At 40.9% G+C, this 22,671-nt stretch overlaps 1 protein-coding gene and 1 pseudogene across 4 annotated transcripts in view; one reads left to right on the plus strand and one right to left on the minus strand.

Annotated features, from left to right (window-relative positions):
* Dtwd2 (DTW domain containing 2) overlaps nt 1–22,671 on the minus strand; it is an 85,354-nt gene that overhangs the window by 17,098 nt on the left and 45,585 nt on the right. The window lies entirely within an intron of this gene.
* On the plus strand, nt 11,277–14,185 carry LOC103694209 (transcription intermediary factor 1-beta pseudogene; annotated as a pseudogene).

Here is a 22,671-nt window from a genome sequence, read left to right on the forward strand (position 1 = left end):
CGCACTATCAAACATTCCTTTCCTACTTTGCTCTCTTAACTAAATCCTCCGTGCTGATACAGAAACAAGCTCGAGCCTGTCTCACTTGGAGAAAGTAACAACCCCACACAGGGCTCTCACAGCTCCACCAGCCTCTACTCCTTTCCTTTTCTCTCCAAACTACTCATGTCAGGGTTCGCCATTAGCTCCTGTTGAATTGCCCCTTAAGCCAGACAGTCTGGTTTCCATCTCTGCCCTCCTTTAAAGCCTGTCTTACTAAGAGCAGCACGGCTCTAACCCTGCACTATCCCAGCACTAACCTTGTCCTCCCTGTAGCTGATCTGACAGCAGTGTTCACGGGGAATGAAGCCATATCTACTGCTCTGCTGTAGACGGCAGACTCCCTCATTTCCTTCTATCCAGAAGGCTCCAAGGTCAGTCTCTTTGTAGTATATGTTCCTACAGTAAATACTCCGGTTCCTCAAGCCTTCCCCCCCCCCCCCGATCTTAAATATATTCTCCCTCTCGCTCTCCCCATCCCCCACCCTCTCCCCTTCCCTTTTTCTCTCTTAACTAGAGCTGAGCTGAGGGCTGAACCCAGGGCCTCATACTTGCTAGGCAAGTGCTCTACCACTAAGCTAAATCCCCAACCTTCTCCTTCTCTCTCTTTATTTTAATCTATGTCCTCATTCTAGATAATAATACTCCTACCTCATTCAACTATCTATCTGGAAATGACTGGCAGATCTGAACCACCCCTTCAAAGTGAAAACAGAGAATGTATTGCTTTAAAGAGATTCTGAATTATCAACGTCATAAGAATAGTACAGAAAATCTGAATGAAAACATTATGTACAAACAATTATATGTCTACTTAGTAGTTTAGGATTTCCATAATGAATGGCATACACAAATAAAGAGCATTAAGAATCTCAATGTCAGTACACACTAATGTGGAAAAGGAGGGAGTAGGAATTCCCTAAGGAGTATAATTAAAGGGTTCTACCCAAAGCTGGTGACCAAAACAACTACTTTTTTTATCTGAAAAGGGGTATTATTTTAACTTTTAATTGAAAATAGATTCTTCTCTCATACAATATATCCAGACCACAGTCTTCCCTCCTTCCCAGCTCCATTCACACTTTCCCCAAAACTTCTTATTACAAGGTAATAATAAGGTAGCACCAAGACAGTAGTCAACCAAAATCATTCTACCTAGTGACAAGGAGAGGTAAGAGTTAAAGGCTGTCAGCCCACTGTGCTACTGTGAAACAAGTGGTAGGAGTACCAGGATCCAATGTGTAAGAGCAAAACCTAAAACACTAGTGACTTAAGGCAAGGTCTTGGTCCCATTACGGTAAACAGACTGTGAACTCAGACCTAAAGGCTAAAAAGAATTCATTTAGACAGAGTATTAAAATAAAGAAACATGGATTCAAACAAGAGTTTTGTGGTTTTCCTTAGATTTTCAAAAACAAACCTAATATCATTCATTCAACCTCCATTGCAAGCCAAGTGTATATAGCATCCTGCTAACTCAACCAAGACAAAGTAAAAAGACAATGGAAGGAAGGAAGGAAGGAAGGGAGGAAGGAAGGAAGGAAGGAAGGAAGGAAGCAAGCAAGCAAATTCACTATCCAAACAGAGATGGACACATAGCTGTCCCTAAAAGCCAGAGGAATCTAGGAAAGATTAAGACCAGCAGAGAGATTTGAAGTCAGTAGACCCCTATTCTCATTTCTTTCTTCTTTTCTCAAGCTTGCTAATTCATAAGGGCATGAAATCATTAGTATTTATACTTCAGTTTTTATTTACATAAAACAAAATGTATCCAAAATTATTTTCTAACAGGTAATACCTCCATAAAGTTATCACTTATAAATACTAAAATGTTGTGGTTTACCCTGAAGTTATCTGTATTTTGGTACTAATTCCACTGCCCCTAGGACAGCTGCCTAGTCACATACTCAGGAATCAGGTGACTTGATCAGAACCTTTTCCCCACTGAATTTGTGAAGTACAGGTGAGGGGCAGGTACAGGATAGAAGGAGGCCTGTCATTGGAGGAGAAGGAAGGATGGGCGGGAGAGAAGTCTGAAGGAAGAGAAGAGAGAGGAGGAGAGAGGAGAGGGAGAGAGGGGCTGAGAAGCTGTGACAGGACAAGATGGCAGGTGACGTTAAGATTCCGCTCTGTGTATTTACAGGTTGTTATTAATGTTCTCAAGGGATGGATAGTACCAGGCTTTGTATGTTTAAGTGGGCAATTATATCTTACCAATTGGATCTAAGATTATTGTGTTGTGTGTCCTTTTATGTGAGGGTTTGAGTGTAGGAAAGTGTGCGGCTGGGCTGGGTTTCCGCCAAGATATCTAGCAGATATCTTGGGGCACCGAGGTGTAGACCCAGCGGGGTAAAAGACCAACATTACCATTTTATTTTTATATTCTTACAACAACACTAAAATATAAACACAAGTATTAAATATAAACAAATAACACTTACATAGGGGCACTGAATGAATCTGTACATGAGAAGATCAAATTATTCCTAGATAAGATTTGAAGATTCCCCAGGCTTCAGAGGGAAGGACTATAAGGTCTCTCAGGAGCTGCAATGGAGTGAGTAAACAAGAAATCCTTCTCCTAATATGTGGGAAATGTTTCTATATTAAGTAAGATTAATCTCTAGTCACAGACTAGAACCTGTAATATGCTCTATAGATAGAAGTCTTTCCCCCATAGTTCTTCTAGGAAACAAGAGGTAGAGTGCATCTTAGCCCTCAGCTTCATGTGCTGGCCAGATTTTTGTTTCCAAATAAAATATGAACCTGAGAAGGTTGAGACTAAAGAGGGAGAACAACAGACACTCTATAATGAGTATATAATCAATGCACTGCTTATCTTAGAAATACCAGAGCAAGGAAAGGATGTTATGTATTAATAAGACAACCAAAGATATATGCACATAGAACAATTCAAAGAATAAAAGCATGTTTCTTAAGATTTGAAAAAGATAGTTGGAGAAGAAATGAAAGAAATTACAGTTAGGTCCAAAAAGGACATCAAAAAGGTAGTGTCCTAAATGGAAGGGGGCTCTAAGTAAGCAGAAGGATTGTTATTGGGTAAACAGAAGCCTGAAAGTGGGTAGGCTTCTATATTAGAATGAAAATCACAATGTCCCTCCCTTATCCACATAATGGTCAACTGCCTCAGGCAAGGACATCTAGTTCCTGGTCAATCTGAATAGCCTGTATTAGCTCAAAGACATCAACCTTGCTGACATATAAAATCTGCTTGCTTTTCTACCATTTTGCTGTTCTCTCTGACCCCTACCACACCCCAGTAAACAGTCTGATTCCTTAATAAACCTTTCTTTCTACTCATGGAGTAGCACATTTCAGTGGTTTCACTGTGTTCTCACTTATAATAACCAGCTTACATACAATGTACATACATGCAAAAATAGGGAATTCAGTACAATTTTTCTTTCTAATAAAAAATAAGGTAGTCCGAGATATAAAATAAAAATAAAAATGATCTGTCTAGTTATCTGACTTCTTATCTAGCATTTAAGGTGCTAATATTGCATAAGCTACAGGCCTCCATTCCAACCAACAGCCAGTCTACCTTCCAGTTATACTTGCCGGTGTACCAGGTATTTGCAGAAACTAGCTTGGCCTTCTAGTCCAGGCCAAAAAAGATGAATATTTCAATGTAAGCTCTGTCAACAGCACACGGAACTGTGACTGGACTGTGAGATAGTGTAAACCAGCTGGTGCTTTCTTTGAGACATTAAGGTTTCAGTGAAGTCAGTGAAATACAGTGTTCTAAGAGTCCCCACAACTACCCAAAGTTTCTGTGACTTGCCAGGACTAAAAAACACCCAAAGTCAAAGTTATGACTAAGAATTAGTACACCAAAAGAAACAAAAACAAAAGCAACAGAAAGACCCAGGGGTCTGATCCCAGTGAAAGCACGCATGAGATGAGGTTCCTAGAGACCTCTAGCAGTAAGGATAATGGTGACAGCACAGGATGCACATAAATTCTGCAGCAGTGAATTCTAACAGTATGTGCAGTGTTGGTTACAGGAGAAGCTTCTCAGAAATAGCATCTACAGTTTTCACTGGAGGCTAGTCATGTAGGCACCTTCTTCCTCATACATGGCAATGTCAGATCCCCAGAGTAAAGCTGGTGTACATCTTATAGTCCACTGTGTGCACTAGCAGTTAGAGCACAGGCACTGCTCACCTCTGGAGAACGTCCATCAGTGCATGTTACTGAGCAGTCTCAGTTCTGCTGTGTCAGCTGCTCTCTGTGCAGGCAGCAACAGGCAAATGAGATAACTATCACTAACACAGACACTGGTAAGAACATCTGGGCACAGCCAACCACAGAACAGCATTTGTAACACTCCTGTGAGAAAATTCGATGCAATTCACGGAAACCAGTATCAAATTAAAAAGTGTAAATAATATTCTTTTTGAAATATGCATCACTATAGGAAACCTCAGAGTAAGATTAATGTTGGAAAATTAATTCTTAATTGTAGTCTCTTAGGTGAATCTTGATACATGCTATTTACATGCTACTAATAAAATATTACACAATTTGAAAGGTAATTGTTTAATAGCCAGACACACACCTGCCATCACAATGCTCAGCCTACCAGGCCCACAGTAATGAAGCCAGACGACAAAGGACCTGGAGTAAATCGGTTTTGCCCTTGTTTAGATCAGGTGTCTTGTGACAGAAACACAAAAGCAACTAACTCAATAGTGAATAATAAATTAATTTAAGCATAATTTAAATGACTCTAGAAAATGCAATTATGAAACAAATTGTAATTCTAATTATACGGATGTTACATAATATAATAATTTAATGATTATAAATTTAATGAAAACAAAAATAACATGACCAACATGAACTGCCATTTGGGCGGCTAAATATAGATTATTTTTTCTTACTCTGTAAGAAGATAAAAAGCAAGAGAGCATTTAAAAGGTACAAGGCAAGCTCAGCAGAAGTGCATCCCTGTAATCCGAGCACTCAGGATACAAAGGCAGATAGATATATGAGTTTGAGGTCAGCCTGGTCTACAGAGTGAGTTCCAGGACAGCCAGGGCTAACACTGAAAAAAAAAAAAAAACCTGTCTCAGGGGTTGTGGATTTAGCTCAGTGGTAGAGCGTTTGCCTAGGAAGCGCAAGGCCCTGGGTTCGGTCCCCAGCTCCGGGAAAAAAAAAAAAAAAACCTGTCTCAAAAATACAACAACAACAAAAAGTGGGGGGGGGGGGGGTGTGTGTGGGTGTGTGCCCGCGCGTGGGTGTATAATACATAAACTCTATTATTATGCCTTTTGTTTTTATGTTTAAGGCTTGGCTCTATCTTCAAGTCTAACTTCTAATTAGATACAGAAATGTTTATGGTGGTTTGGTAGCCTTTATGGTTTTATTTTTGAACATGTTCCACAGAATTCCTATACTAGAAATAATTCTCACTGTGCCAGTACTAGAAATGGGACCAAATTGGCTAATGGGATCTGGTAAGACAGTATCATTATAACTAAATAAAATCCGGCAATAAAAAAGCTAAAGGAGTAGGTTTTCGCCCTCTTGATCTTGCTTCACTTCCTCATTCTAACACAAAAGGCAGGCACAGTCTTGGAATGAAAATTGCCAAACCTACTGGAAAACTGTTATTGGACTTTTCAATCCCAATTAATTGTAACAAGCCAATTTCTGTTTTTACCCATTACTCTGTCTGTGGTGTTCCCTTTAGCAACACAAATGAGCAGTTATACCAGTATCAGTGTATTAACACTTGTAAAGAATTTTGTGAGGCTGAATCTCAGTGGTCCAATGCAAATAAATAAATATTTATTAAACACAGCTCAGTAAGACCACAGTTCCACTTCTCATGGATTTAGTAATCTACCAGCCAAAAAATAAAATGAAATGTAAACATAAAAAATTCAAAAAAGTGACTAAAAAAATATGTCACAGGACTGTTAAGGAAAGTTCCTCCCAGGAGTCTAGCCATAGGTAGATAGATATTAGTAAAATATTCATGTAATTAATACCCACAAACAGCATTCAGACAGACCCACAGTATAAATGATCTAAAGCTATACTGTATAGAAATGCCAGTTATACTGTTTGTCAGACATGACTATCACTTTCCAATATTTATGCTCATACTTCCTTTAAAATCAGAAATAAATTGAGGAAATATCACACCTTAATTTGCAATTTACTACTAGTCTAATTAAAGATTATAAACTCAACCATATGGGAAAACTTCTATTCTGCTTAACGGACATTACATTAAAATGACTCCTCATGCCTTATTGCTATCCCTATACACTGGTGCATCTTTCAACACTCATCAGAGAAAATCTTACAGTAGAAGAACCAAGGCCCACAACAGCTCAACATGCAAATAAAAAACTTCAGAATGCTCAGTTCTAAAGGTGATGTCTCCCCTCAGGCTCAGGGAGGCTGAGGCTGTAGAAAATGACCTGCTACAGAGCTGAGGAAAGACTGCAGGACTGGACTTAGAGGCACTGAGGGAGAGGTGAAGATACACAATTCACCTATCTGCTTCCGGGGCAGGAGTAGCCTCCGTAAACATGGAACAGCCAGGACAGTCCCTCCACGAGAGCCTGGCAGCCCATCACAGCAGGCCCTGAGTACTGCAGCAGAGCTGAAGCACAAGATGATGACCTTAAAACAGCCTGTGTGAATATGAACAAGACTTAAAGAAGAAATGACCAAACCCCTTAAAGAAATCTATGAAAACATAAACAGTGGGAAGAATGAAAAAAATTTCAAGTCCTAAAAGTAAACACAGATCAACAAAGACCAAAACTGAGGGAAATCTTGAAAAAACACTTTGGAACTTGAACAGGAACCTCAGAGGCAAACCTTGCCAACAGAATCTAAGAGATGGAATAGAGACTCTCAGGCATTGAAGCCTCAAGAGAGGAAATGAATAACTAGGTCAAAGATACTGTTAAATCTAAAAAACCCTTGGCACAAAACATCCAGAAAATCTGGGACATTGTAAAAAGACCAAATCTAAGAATAAAAAGAATAGAGAAAGAGGAAACCCAGAAAAAAGGAACAGAAAATGAAAATCAACAAAATCATATAAGAAAATCCCCCCAACCTAAAGAATGAGACACCTACTAAGGTGTAAGAAGCATGGAAAGCAACAAATGGACTGGCCCAGAAAAGAAAGTCCCCCGCACATGATAATCCAACACCAAGCATACGGAACAAAGGAAGAATAATAAGAACCATAAGAGGAAAAAAGACCAAATAATGTATAATGGCAGACTTATTAGAATTACACCTAACTTTTCAATGGAGACTTTAAAAGCCAGAAGAACCTTGACAGATAAGACTCTAAGAGCCCACGTATGCCAGCCCATACTACTATACCCAGAAAACTTTCAATCATAATAGGTGGAAATAACACACACACACACATACACACACACACACACACACACATACACACACACACACACACACACACACACACACACACACACCAAATTTAAGTAGTATCTACTACCCACCCCCGAGAAGGCACTAGAAGGAAAAACGTCAACCTAAAGTGGTTTAACCATATCCAAAAAAACATAGGGAATAAATAATCCAAGACCAGCAAAGCATAGGCGATGAAACACACACACACACACACACACACACACACACACACACACACACACACACAAACCATAGCAACAGCAAAATAACTGGAATCAACAAACACTGCTCATTGACAACTCTCAGTATCAGTGACCTCAATTCCCCAGTAAAAATCATAGAATGAAAAACATGGATCCAGACTTTTGCTACATATAAGAAACAGTGTCAAGAACAGACATAACCTCGGGGTAAAAGGATGTACAAGATATACCAAACAAATAAACATAAGCAGCAAGTTTGTGTAGACATTTTAATATCTGAATAACTTATACTTCAAACCAAAACTAATAAGAAGAGATAGGGAAAAATACTACATACTCATCAAAGGAAAAATCCACCAAGAGGGCACTACAATTCTTAACATCTATGCACCAAACATGGGGGACCCAAATTTAAAAAGAAACACAACTACAGCTTAAAACACATATTGACTCTCACACGCTGTTGCTAGGACACTTCAGTACCCCACTCTCGACAATGGACAAGTCATCCAGTCAAAAACTAAACAGAGAAATACTGGAGGTAACAAACATTATAAACCAAATGAACCTAACAGATATTTACAGAACATTTTGCCCAATCACAGAAGAATATACCTTCTGCACTGCACCTCATGGTACTTTCTCCAAAATAAACCACATACTAAGACACAAAACAAGTCTAAACAGATACAAGAAAATTGAAATAATACCTTGCATCCTTTCTGACCACTGTGCTCGAAGCTGGATATCAACAACAAAAGAAATAACAGGAATCTTGAAAATTCATGGAAACCAAATTCTTACTGAATAAAAAATGGATCAAGACATAAATTAAAAAATTAAATACTTTCTATAATTGAGTGAACATTAATATATAACATACCAAATTTATGGGCTATAATAATGGCAGTTCTAAAAGCTAAATTAGCTAAGTGTCTACCAAAAAAAAGAAAAAAAAAGTGGCGAGATCTCATACTAGTGACTTAACAGCACACCTGAAAGCTCTATAACAAAAAGAAAAAAATCATACCCAAAAGAAGTAGATGGTAATAGATAATCAAACTCAGGGCTGAATTCAATAAAATAAAAACAAAGAAACAATACAATTAGTCAATGAAAGAAAGTTCTTTGAGAAAATCAGTAAAACTGACAAAACCATATTCAAATTAACTAAAAGGTAGAGAGAGAATACCCAAATGAACAAAATTAGAAATGAAAATGGAGCTATAACAATAAACACAAAGAAAATGTAACAATCATAAGGACATACTTTAAAAACCTGTCTAAAAGAAATGGATAATTTTCTTGATACATACCACTTAACCAAGTTAAAACAAGATCAGATAAGCAACTTAAACAAATCTATAACCCCTGGTGAAACAGAAGCACTCATTAAAAGTTTCCTACCAAAAAGTGCAGGGGCAGATGGTTTTAACACCTAATTCTAACAGACTTTCAATGAAGAGTTAATTCCAACACTCCTCAAATTATTTCACAAAACAAAACCAGAAAGTACACGGCCCAATTTATTTTCTGAGGCCACAATTACTGTGATTTCCAATCCACATAAAGTCTCAACAAAGAAAGAGACTTACAGACCAACTTCCCTTATGCAAAGAGCATCAATAAAATACTTGCAAACCAGCTGTGCCATTGTGATGCATGCCTTTAATACCAGCACTCAGGAGTCAGAGGCAGAGGCAGGCATTTCTCTCTGAGTTCAAGGCCAGCCTGGTCTACAGAGCTCTAAGACAGCCACTGCTATGCAAAGAAATTTTGTCTCAGAGGAAAAAGAAAAATGTGAACCAAATCCAAGAACATCAAAAGGACCAACAATGATCAAGTATACATCATCTCAAAGATTTAGGGACAATTCAATATACAAAAATCAATAAATACAATCCACAATATAAACAAGCTGATATAAAAAAAAACTTATGATCATCTCATTACATGCAGAAAAGACCTTTGACAAAATCCAACGCCCCTTTAATGATAAACACAATAATGGCAGCTTGCAGCAAGCCCATGGCCAACTCCAACTTAAATGGAATATATGGAGTATATGGAATGGTAAGAGAAACTCAAAACAATTCCACCAATCAACGGTAAGACAAGGCTGTCCATTCTTAATACATTGTCAATACAATACTTAAAATCTTTGCTAAAGCTATAAGACAACAAAAGGAGATCAAGGGGATACAAATTAGAAAGGAAGAAGTCAAACTATCATTATTTGCAGATGATATGATCGTATACATAAGTGACCTACAAATTCTACTAGGAAATTCCTACTGATAAACACTTTCAGCAATGTAGCTGGACACAAAAGCTACAAAACGAAAAAAATCAATAGCCTTCCTATATACAAATGGCAAAAAGGCTGAGAAAGAAATTAGAGAAACAACATTTTTCATAATAACCTCAAATAATATAAACTATCTCAGGATAACTCTAACCAAGCAAATTAAAGACTTGTATGAAAAGGAAAATTAAACAAAACCACAAAACCTTTAAGGACACTGTAGAAAGATAGCAGAAGATATAAAGATCTGCCGTGTATATGGAATGGTAAGATTATTAAAAATGGCCATCCTAGGGGTTGGGGATTTAGCTCAGCGGTAGAGCGCTTGCCTAGCAAGCGCAAGGCCCTGGGTTCAGTCCCCAGCTCCGAAAAAAAAGAAAAAAGAAAAAGAAAAAAAAGAAAAAAGAAAAAGAAAAAGAAAAAAAATGGCCATCCTACCATAGGTAATCTACAGATTCAATGCAACCCCCATCTTGTTAATCACCAAAAATTCTTCAGCTCCAACTAACCAGACAGTACAGATTCTTCGCACAAACGACCTTGTAGTTTTTGCTTTCCTCTGAGACTCTGTAACCCAGGCCTCCATTATCTACATTGCTCTCAACATTCTTAACCTTCCGAGCTTCTCCCCAACAGCCTATTGAGCTCTGAACACTCAATGACTTCTATCCCAAAGTTTCAAAACCCTTCAACAATCCTCCCAAAACATGGTCAAGTCTGTCACGGAAATACCCCGTCCTGGTACCAATTTTTGCCCTAATTAGGGTTACTATTGCTTTGATGAAACATCATAACCAAAAGCGACTTGGAGAGAAAGGGATTTATTTGGCTTATTTTTCCATATCACAGTTCATCACTGTAGGAAGTCAGGGCAGGAACTTGGGCGGAGGAAGAACCTAGCGGCAGGAGCTGATGCAGAGGCCATGGAGGAGTGCTGCTTACTGGCTTGTTCATCACAGCTTGCTTGCTCAGTCTGCTTCCTTATAGAACCTAAGACCACCAGCCCAAGAGCAGTACCACCCACAGTAGACTGACCCTCTCTCGTCAGTCAGTAAGTACTAAAGTGCCGACAGGTTTGTCTGCTTACAGTACAGCCTGGTCTGGAGGAATTCTAAGTGTTCCATCCTCTCAGGATGACTATAGGTTGTATGCAGTTGACATAAAACTAGCTAGCATGAGTTTTGCTCTTTCAGGACAAGGCTAACTGGATGGCCAGAGACTTGCCATGTAGATGAGGGCGGTACTGACTGCACAAAGGAGGTTCTCCTACCCTACCTCGAGTGCTAGGATTAAAGATGCGTGCCACCCCTGAGCAGGATCCTCGGCTGCTGCCCTGCCTGCATTTGACCTGTAGTGCCTGCCTTGGCCCCGCTACACCCGCTTGCAGCTAATAATTCAAGGGATGGCGGCTCGGCGGGCGACGGCGCTATAGTGGATTGTCCAGTGTGCAAACAACAGTGCTACTCCAAAGACATCGTGGAGAATTGTTTTATGTGTGATAGTGGCAGTAAGGCCTCTTCTGATTCCCAGGATGCTAACCAGTACTGCACTAGCTGTGAAGATAATGCCCCAGCCACTAGCTATTATGTGGAGTGCTCTGAACCACTGTGTGAGACCTGTGTGGAGGCTCACCAGCGGGTGAAATACACCAAGGATCACACTGTGCGCTCCATGGGTCCTGCTAGGACTCGGGATAGAGAAAGAACAGTCTATTGTAATGTGCACAAGCATGAACCCCTTATGCTGTTCTGTGAGAGCTGTGACATGCTCACTTGCCGGGACTGCCAACTCAGTGCTCACAAGAACTTGGAAGATGCAGTGAGGAACCAACATAAACTCTTGGCTTCACTGGTGAATCGTCTTGGGGACAAACATGCCACACTGCAGAAAAACACCAAGGAGGTTCGAAGCTCCATCCGCCAGGTGTCTGATGTGCAGAAGCGAGTGGAGGTTGATGTCAAGATGGCCATTCTGCAGATCATGAAGGAGATGAATAAGCAAGGGGAGTTCTGGTCAATGATGCCCAGAAGGTGACTGAGGGTCAGCAGGAACATCTGGAGTGCCAGCACTGGACCATGACCAAAATCCAGAAGCACCAGGAACACATTTTGCACTTTGCCTCTTGGGCTTTGGAGAGTAATAACAATACAGCCCTCTTGCTTTCTAAGAAGCTGATTTATTTCCTGCTGCATCAAGCCCTCAAAATGATTGTGGATCCTGTGGAGCCTCATGGTGAGATGAAGTTTCAGTGGGATCTCAATACCTGGACCAAGAGTGCTGAAGCCTTTGGAAAGATTGTGGCTAAGCGTCCTGGTACAAACTCCACGGATCCTGGGCCCATGGCTCCTCCAAGAGCCCCAGGCCCCCTAAGCAAGCAAGGTTCTGGCAGTAGCCAGCCCATGGAAGGACAAGAGGGCTATGGCTTTGGGTCAGATGATCCATACTCAAGTGCAGAGCCACATGTATGAGGCATGAAGCGGTCCCACTCTGGTGAGGGAGAAGTAAGTGGCCTCATGAGGAAGGTGCCACGTGTGAGCCTTGAACGCCTAGATCTGGATCTCACCTCTGATAGCCAGCCACCAGTCTTCCAGGTCTTCCCTGGAAGCACCACTGAGGACTACAATCTGATTGTTATTGAACGTGGTGCTGCTACAGCAGCCGCTGGCCAGGCTGGGTCTGTGCCACTAAGAGCCCCTCGTGCCCCACCCCTGCCTGGCATGGCCATAGTCAAGGAAGGAGACAGAAGCTGCTATTGGAGCCCCTCCTGTGCCCCTGAGGGGCCTGAAACCAAGCCTGTGTTGATGGCTCTGACTGAAGGCCCTGGTGCTCAGAGACCTCGTCTAACTTCACCTAGTGGCAGTACCAGCTCAGGCTTGGAGATGGTAGCTCCTGAGGTTACCTCAGCCCCAGTAAGTAGGCCAGGTATCCTGGATGACAGTGACACTATCTGCCGTGTCTGCCAGAAGCAAGGTGACCTGGTCATGTGCAACCAGTGCGAGTTTTGCTTCCACCTGGATTGTCACCTCCCTTTCCTGCAGGATGTTCCAGGGGAGGAATAGAGTTGCTCACTCTGCCACGTGCTCCCTGACCTAAAGGAGGAAGATGGAAGCCTTAGCCTGGATGGAGCAGATAGCACTGGTATGGTAGCTAAACTCTCATCAGCCAACCAGCGGAAATGTGAACGTGTTCTGCTGGCCTTTTTCTGCCATGAACCGTGCGGCCCCTTGCATCAGCTGGCTACCAACTCTACATTCTCCATGGAGCAGCCTGGTGGTACCCTAGACCTGACCTTGATTCGTGCTTGTCTCCAAGAGAAGCTGTCACCTCCTTATAGCTCCCCCCAGGAGTTTGCCCAGGATGTGGGCCACATGTTCAAAGAGTTCAATAAGCTGACTGAGGACAAGGCAGATGTTCAGTCCATCATCGGCCTGCAGTGCTTGAGACACATGAATGATGCCTTTGGTGACACCAAACTTTCTGCTGTGCTGGTAGAACCACCACCACTGAACCTTCCCAGTGCTGGCCTAAGTTCTCAGAAGCTGTCTGGTCCTGGTGATGGACCCTGAAGCTGGGGCTCTTGTGGTCAGCCCAGTCCAGCACTGGTTTCTGTATTTTCAACCCATACCCTGTCCTTCCTTTGGTAGCCTGACTACCTGTTCTTGCTGGCCCCATCCCTCAGTCCCTCCTCAGAAAATGGTCTTTACTTCTGCGGATTTAATAAAAACTTCACTGAGTCAGTCACTCATTCCTCAGCTGTTTGGGAACTGTTCCTGAAGGGTTGGAGGGAGATGTATGCCACCATGACTGGCTTTTCTTCCAATTTGTCTGGTGGGTTTTTCAGCTGGTTGGATGGTTGGTTTATTTGTATGTTTTCATTCTTTGTCATTTTTTTATTTTAGTTAGTTGTATCTTTATTTTTGCTTTTGTCTTTTTCTCTAACATTAGTAGTTTATTTTCTCCCATTATTATTTCTTATGCAATTATACTTACAAACTTGTGTATTAGTTGTTAACCCACTAAGTTTTTTATCTTACCAGAATTGTCCTTAATAGCTCTTGTCATTTTTCTCAACCACCCACCTTCTCTTCTACATCTATAATAGTCCCCTTAGTCCCTGTCATACCCTCAGCCATACACACAGCTTCTCAGATACACAGTATCCTCTCTCTTCTTTCCCTATTTCTCCCATACCTTGCTACTCAAATACTAATATACCCAGCTCTAAAATAAATCTATAATCAGACTTTAACTAATAATGAAGCTGCTATCTCTGACCACAACAAGTGTAATGAAAAGGTTCTCCTACAGCTGTACAAACCAAAGTCTGCCGATGGAAAGTGAGCCATAACACTGTCTCCCCACCATAAACAGCCTGGAAACAAACGTGAGTTAGGGTACCCCTCTCTCTAGAACTCACAGAAAACAAACAGCTAAAGAGCGAAAGAAGAAAAAATTAAAACTACAAAATAAACTCATTCTACAGACGTGCAAAACTCCACAAAAAGGATAATACAACTGTATACCACAGCCCATCCTGGACCTCCCAGTGCCCTCATAAAAGAAGGCAGGAACTGCTGAAATAGCTGGAATACTAATAAAGAATTTATAGTCCTACTTAAAAAAAATCAGTAACTATACTGAACGATCAAACAAACAAACACACAAACTAAAGAAATCCATCAGAAACTTTGACAAGACAATCTTCAAAATGAACGAAATAGTAAATTGGAGCCAAAAGACCAAAATGTGTAAGAAAAGTTCAACTGAGGAAACTGAAACTATGAAAAAGACCCAACAAAAATGCTGGAAATGGAAGAAATGATTAATCAAATAAAAATTACATCAGAAAGCATCATCAATAGACAACACTATGCAACAGAATGAATTTCAAGAACGGAAAAATAATACAATCATATATATATGCATATGTATACATACATACATACACACACACACACACACACACACACACACACACACACAAACAAACAAACATGTGGAGATTTGAATATGCTTGGCCTAGGGAGCAGCACTATTAGGAGGTGTGGCCTTGGTGGAGTAGGTGTGGCCTTGGTGGAGGAAGTGCGTCACTGTGGAGGTGGGCAATGAGATCTTCCCTCCTAACCATGCAGGAGCCAGTCTTCAGATGAAGATGTAGAGCTGTCAGCTCCTCCTGCACCATGCCTACCTGGGTACTGCTATGATCCCACACTGATGATAATGGACTGAACCTCTGAATCTGTAGGCCACTCCCTTTATTAAGAGTTGCCTTGGTCATGGTGTCTGTTCACAGCAGTAAAACTAATACATATATGAGCAATATTACTTAAAACAACCAATATGTACAGGAAGACTGAGATATACTCAAGAGTCCAGACCTAAGAATTTATGGGATTGGTTTTACCGGGAGTCCCAAACCAGCAGATCCCGGCCCGCAGCAGCTCTCTGCTCCCAGACCCCGTGAGAGACAGACCTCACCGCCTGGTAAGGTGGGCACTCCTGAGGCTGCAGAGCGGAAGAGACCACCAACACTGCCCACCCTGCCCACATCCCTGGCCCAAGAGGAAACTGTATACGGCTTCTGGGTTCCCGTGGGGGAGGGCCCAGGAGCCACAGGACCCCTGCGCCTGAGACACAGCCGGAACCTGAAAGGACAGACCGGATAAACAGTTCTCTGCACCCAAATCCCGTGGGAAGGAGAGCTAAACCTACAGAGAGGCAGACGTGACTGGGAAACCAGAAGAGACTGCACTCTGCACACATCTCTGAAGGCAGAGGAAAACACCCCACCAGCAAACTTGAGCCTCGGGACCACAGGTAAGACCAACTTTTCTGCTGCAAGTGAGCTGCCTGGTGAACTCCAGACACAGGCCCACAGGAACAGTTTAAGACCTGTAGATAGGAAAAACTACACGCCCGAAAGCAGAACACTCTGTCCCCCATAACTGGCTGAAAGAAAACAGGAAAACAGGTCTAAAGCACTCCTGAAACACAGGCTTATAGGACAGTCTAGCCACTGTCAGAAATAGCAGAAGAAAGTAACACTAGAGATAATCTGATGGCAAAAGGCAAGCGCAGGAACCCAAGCAACAGAAACCAAGACTACATGGCATCATCGGAGCCCAAGTCTCCCACCAAAGCAAACACGGAAAATCCAAACACAATAGAAAAGCAAGATCTAGTTTAAAAATCATATTTGATCATGATGGTGGAGGACTTCAAGAAAGACATGAAGAACTCCCTTAGAGAACAAGTAGAAGCCTACAGTGAGGAATCGCAAAAATCCCTGAAAGAATTCCAGGAAAACACAATCAAACAGTTGAAGGAATTAAAAAATGGAAATAGAAGCAATCAAGAAAGAACACATGGAAACAACCCTGGATATAGAAAACCAAAAGAAGAGACCAGGAGCTGTAGATACGAGCTTCACCAACAGAATTTAAGAGATGGAAGAGAGAATCTCAGGAGCAGAAGATTCCATAGAAATCATTGACTCAACTGTCAAAGATAATGTAAAGCAGAAAAAGCTACTGGTCCAAAACATACAGGAAATCCAGGACTCAATGAGAAGATCAAACCTAAGGATAATAGGTATAGAAGAGAGTGAAGACTCCCAGCTCAAAGGACCAGTAAATATCTTCAACAAAATCATAGAAGAAAACTTCCCTAACCTAAAAAAAGAGATACCCATAGGCATACAAGAAGCCTACAGAAATCCAAATAGATTGGACCAGAAAAGAAACACCTCCCGTCACATAATAGTCAAAACACCAAACGCACAAAATAAGGAAAGAATATTAAAAGCAGTAAGGGAAAGAGGTCAAGTAACATATAAAGGCAGACCTATCAGAATCACACCAGACTTTTCGCCAGAAACTATGAAAGCCACAAGATCCTGGACAGATGTCATACAGACCCTAAGAGAACACAAGTGCCAGCCCAGGTTACTGTATCCAGCAAAACTCTCAATTAACATAGATGGAAAAACCAAGATATTCCATGACAAAATCAAATTTACAAAATATCTTTCTACAAATCCAGCACTAAAGGATAATAAATGGTAAAGCCCAACATAAGGAGGCAAGCTATACCCTAGAAGAAGCAAGAAACTAATCGTCTTGGCAACAAAAGAAAGAGAAGAATAGCACACAAACATAACCTCACATCCAAATATGAATATAACAGGAAGCAATAATCACTATTCCTTAATATCCCTCAACATCAATGGCCTCAACTCCCCAATAAAAAGACATAGATTAACAAACTGGATATGCAACGAGGACCCTGCATTCTGCTGCCTACAGGGAACACACCTCAGAGACAAAGACAGACACTACCTCAGAGTGAAAGGCTGGAAAACAATTTTCTAAGCAAATGGTCAGAAGAAGCAAGCTGGAGTAGCCATTCTAATATCAAATAAAATCAATTTCCAACTAAAAGTCATCAAAAAAGATAAGGAAGGACACTTCATATTCATCAAAGGAAAAATCCACCAAGATGAACTCTCAATCCTAAATATCTATGCCCCAAATACAAGGGCACCTACATACGTAAAAGAAACCTTACTAAAGCTCAAAACACACATTGCACCTCACACAATAATAGTGGGAGATTTCAACACCCCACTCTCATCAATGGACAGATCATGGAAACAGAAATTAAACATCGATGTCAACAGACTAAGAGAAGTCATGAGCCAAATGGACTTAACGGATATTTATAAAACATTCTATCCTAAAGCAAAAGGATATACCTTCTTCTCAGCTCCTCATGGCACTTTCTCCAAAATTGACCATATAATTGGTCAAAAAACGGGCCTCAACAGGTACAGAAAGATAGAAATAATACCATGCGAGCTATCGGACCACCACGGCCTAAAACTGGTCTTCAATAACAATAAGGGAAGAATGCCCACATATACGTGGAAATTGAACAACGCTCTACTCAGTGATAACCCAGTCAAGGAAGAAATAAAGAAAGAAATTAAAAACTTTTTAGAATTTAATGAAAATGAAGGTACAACATACCCAAACTTATGGGACACAATGAAAGCTGTGCTAAGAGGAAAACTCATAGCGCTGAGTGCCTGCAGAAAGAAACAGGAAAGAGCATATGTCAGCAGCTTGACAGGACACCTAAAAGCTCTAGAACAAAAAGAAGCAAATACACCCAGGAGGAGTAGAAGGCAGGAAATAATCAAACTGAGAGCTGAAATCAACCAAGTAGAAACAAAAAGGACCATAGAAAGAATCAACAGAACCAAAAGCTGGTTCTTTGAGAAAATCAACAAGATAGATAAACCCTTAGCCAGACTAAGGAGAGGACACAGAGAGTGCGTCCAAATTAACAAAATCAGAAATGAAAAGGGAGACATAACTACAGATTCAGAGGAAATTCAAAAAATCATCAGATCTTACTATAAAAACGTATATTCAACAAAACTTGAAAATCTTCAGGAAATGGACAATTTCCTAGACAGATTCCAGGTATCGAAGTTAAACCAGGAACAGATAAACCAGTTAAACAACCCCATAACTCCTAAGGAAATAGAAGCAGTCATTAAAGGTCTCCCAACCAAAAAGAGCCCAGGTCCAGACGGGTTTAGTGCAGAATTCTATCAGACCTTCATAGAAGACCTCATACCAATATTATCCAAACTATTCCACAAAATTGAAACAGATGGAGCACTACCGAATTCCTTCTACGAAACCACAATTACTCTTATACCTAAACCACACAAAGACACAACAAAGAAAGAGAACTTCAGACCAATTTCCCTTATGAATATCGACGCAAAAATACTCAATAAAATTCTGGCAAACCGAATCCAAGAGCACATCAAAACAATCATCCACCATGATCAAGTAGGCTTCATCCCAGGCATGCAGGGATGGTTTAATATACGGAAAACCATCAACGTGATCCATTATATAAACAAACTGAAAGAACAGAACCACATGATCATTTCATTAGAGGCTGAGAAAGCATTTGACAAAATTCAACACCCCTTCATGATAAAAGTCCTGGAAAGAATAGGAATTCAAGGCCCATACCTAAACATAGTAAAAGCCATATACAGCAAACCAGTTGCTAACATTAAACTAAATGGAGAGAAACTTGGAGCAATCCCACTAAAATCCGGGACTAGACAAGGCTGCCCACTCTCTCCCTACTTATTCAATATAGTTCTTGAAGTTCTAGCCAGAGCAATCAGACAACAAAAGGAGATCAAGGGGATACAGATCGGAAAAGAAGAGGTCAAAATATCACTATTTGCAGATGACATGATAGTATATTTAAGTGATCCCAAAAGTTCCACCAGAGAACTACTAAAGCTGATAAACAACTTCAGCAAACTGGCTGGGTATAAAATTAACTCAAATAAATCAGTTGCCTTCCTCTATACAAAAGAGAAACAAGCCGAGAAAGAAATTAGGGAAACGACACCCTTCATAATAGACCCAAATAATATAAAGTACCTCGGTGTGACTTTAACCAAGCAAGTAAACGATCTGAACAATAAGAACTTCAAGACACTGAGGAAAGAAATTGAAGAAGACCTCAGAAGATGGAAAGATCTCCCATGCTCATGGATTGGCAGGATTAATATAGTAAAAATGGCCATTTTACCAAAAGCGATCTACAGATTCAATGCAATCCCCATCAAAATACCAATCCAATTCTTCAAAGAGTTAGACAGAACAATTTGCAAATTCATCTGGAATAACAAAAAACCCAGGATAGCTAAAGCTATCCTCAACAATAAAAGGACTTCAGGGGGAATCACTATCCCTGAACTCAAGCAGTATTACAGAGCAATAGTGATAAAAACTGCATGGTATTGGTACAGAGACAGACAGATAGACCAATGGAATAGAATTGATGACCCAGAAATGAACCCACACACCTATGGGCACTTGATTTTTGACAAAGGAGCCAAAACCATCCACTGGAAAAAAGATAGCATTTTCAGCAAATGGTGCTGGTTCAACTGGAGGGCAACATGTAGAAGAATGCAGATCGATCCATCCTTATCACCCTGTACAAAGCTTAAGTCCAAGTGGATCAAGGACCTCCACATCAAACCAGACACACTCAAACTAATAGAAGAAAAACTAGGGAAGCATCTGGAACACATGGGCACTGGAAAAAATTTCCTGAACAAAACACCAATGGCTTACGCTCTAAGATCAAGAATCGACAATTGGGATCTCATAAAACTGCAAAGCTTCTGTAAGGCAAAGGACACTGTGGTTAGGACAAAACGGCAACCAACAGATTGGGAAAAGATCTTTACCAATCCTACAACAGATAGAGGCCTTATATCCAAAATATACAAAGAACTCAAGAAGTTAGACCGCAGGGAAACAAATAACCCTATTAAAAAATGGGGTTCAGAGCTAAACAAAGAATTCACAGCTGAGGAATGCCGAATGGCTGAGAAACACCTAAAGAAATGTTCAACATCTTTAGTCATAAGGGAAATGCAAATCAAAACAACCCTGAGATTTCACCTCACACCAGTGAGAATGGCTAAGATCAAAAACTCAGGTGACAGCAGATGCTGGCGAGGATTTGGAGAAAGAGGAACACTCCTCCATTGTTGGTGGGATTGCAAACTGGTAAATCCATTCTGGAAATCAGTCTGGAGGTTCCTCAGAAAATTGGACATTGAACTGCCTGAGGATCCAGCTATACCTCTCTTGGGCATATACCCAAAAGATTCCTCAACATACAAAAGAGACACGTGCTCCACTATGTTCATCGCAGCCTTATTTATAATAGACAGAAACTGGAAAGAACCCAGATGCCCTTCAACAGAGGAATGGATACAGAAATGTGGTACATCTACACAATGGAATATTACTCAGCTATCAAAAACAACGAGTTTATGAAATTCGTAGGCAAATGGTTGGAACTGGAAAATATCATCCTGAGTGAGCTAACCCATTCACAGAAAGACATACATGGTATGCACTCATTGATAAGTGGCTATTAGCCCAAATGCTTGAATTACCCTAGATCCCTAGAACAAACGAAACTCAAGACAGATGATCAAAATGTGAATGCTTCACTCCTTCTTTAAATGAGGAAAAAGAATACCCTTGGCAGGGAAGGGAGAGGCAAAGATTAAAACAGACACAGAAGGAACACCCATTCAGAGCCTGCCCCACATATGACCCATACATATACAGTCACCCAATTAGAGAAGATGGACGAAGCAAAGAAGTGCAGGCCTACAGGAACCGGATGTAGATCGCTCCTGAGAGACACAGCCAGAATACAGCAAATACAGAGGCGAATGCCAGCAGCAAACCACTGAACTGAGAATAGGCCCCCGTTGAAGGAATCAGAGAAAGAACTGGAAGAGATTGAAGGGGCTCGAGACCCCAAAAGTACAACAATGTCAAGCAACCAGAGCTTCCAGGGACTAAGCCACTACCTAAAGACTATACATGGACTGACCCTGGACTCTGACCCCATAGGTAGCAATGAATATCCTAGTAAGAGCACCAGTGGAAGGGGAAGCCCTGGGTCCTGCTAAGACTGAACCCCCAGTGAACTAGACTATGGGGGGAGGGCGGCAATGGGGGGAGGGTTGGGAGGGGAACACCCATAAGGAAAGGGAGGGGGGAGGGGGATGTTTGCCCGGAAACCGGGAAAGGGAATAACACTTGAAATGTATATAAGAAATACTCAAGTTAATAAAAAAAAAAAAAAAAAAAAAAAACATGGGAGAAGAACCACAAATTGACATAATCTTTCCATAATATATCATAGCCAAAATGTCAACAGTACAAAGAAACAACACTAAAAGTAGAATCAAACAGTCATCAACTCACATGCAGAGGCAGGAACACCACAATAGCCAGACCTTACATCAGCAACACTTCAAAGCCAGAAAAGCATGAAGTGAAATATTCCAACCTCAGAATGCAAATAACCACGAGCCAAATTTAAGGACTTTGTGTCAGGCAACCCACCATAGAGAAAACTCTCCGAAAAAACATTGTACAGGGAGGAAGAAGAAAGATAATTTCACTCATGTCTGGTGAGGTATGAGTCAGTCACACAGAATGAAGCCCTGCAATCTACAGTACCATGGATAAACCATGAAACATCATCCTGGGTTACACAGCCAGGCACAGAAAGAAAAGTGCTGTACAATCAGACTCCTGTGAAATCTAACAGAGCTTTCACAGAACTGAGGTAAAATAATGGGCAAAGGCTGCAGAGGGAGATGGCAAAGAAAAGAGGAGAGGGGAGAGGAGGAGAGGGGAGGGGAGAGGAGAGGAGGGAAAGAAGAGAGGGAGGGATTGACAGGCCATCACAGGGAGTTGCAGTGAGAAGGGAGGAGGTGCTTATGCTTGGTCACACAGTACAGTGGCTCTAGACAACAGAAAATCTTCAAAATAGCTGGAAAAATAAATATAAATATTCTTACAATGAAGAAACAATCACAGTTAAGAAAATGTTCTCAGTACAAAAGAAAAATGAATACTCAAGGTTATGACACTCAGTACACTAGTTTATCATTAAGCAGTATATACCTGCCCCAGAGAATCACTCCATAAACATATGCAAGTATTATGTCAATTAAAATACAACTGAATAATTGATCAAGATAAAATTAGTGAAGTGAAAACAAAATATAACAGCAACTGTAAACAATATAAAAGCTTTAAAAAG

The sequence above is a fragment of the Rattus norvegicus genome, chromosome 18, assembly GCF_036323735.1.
Source record: "Rattus norvegicus strain BN/NHsdMcwi chromosome 18, GRCr8, whole genome shotgun sequence".
NCBI classification, from domain to species: domain Eukaryota; kingdom Metazoa; phylum Chordata; class Mammalia; order Rodentia; family Muridae; genus Rattus; species Rattus norvegicus.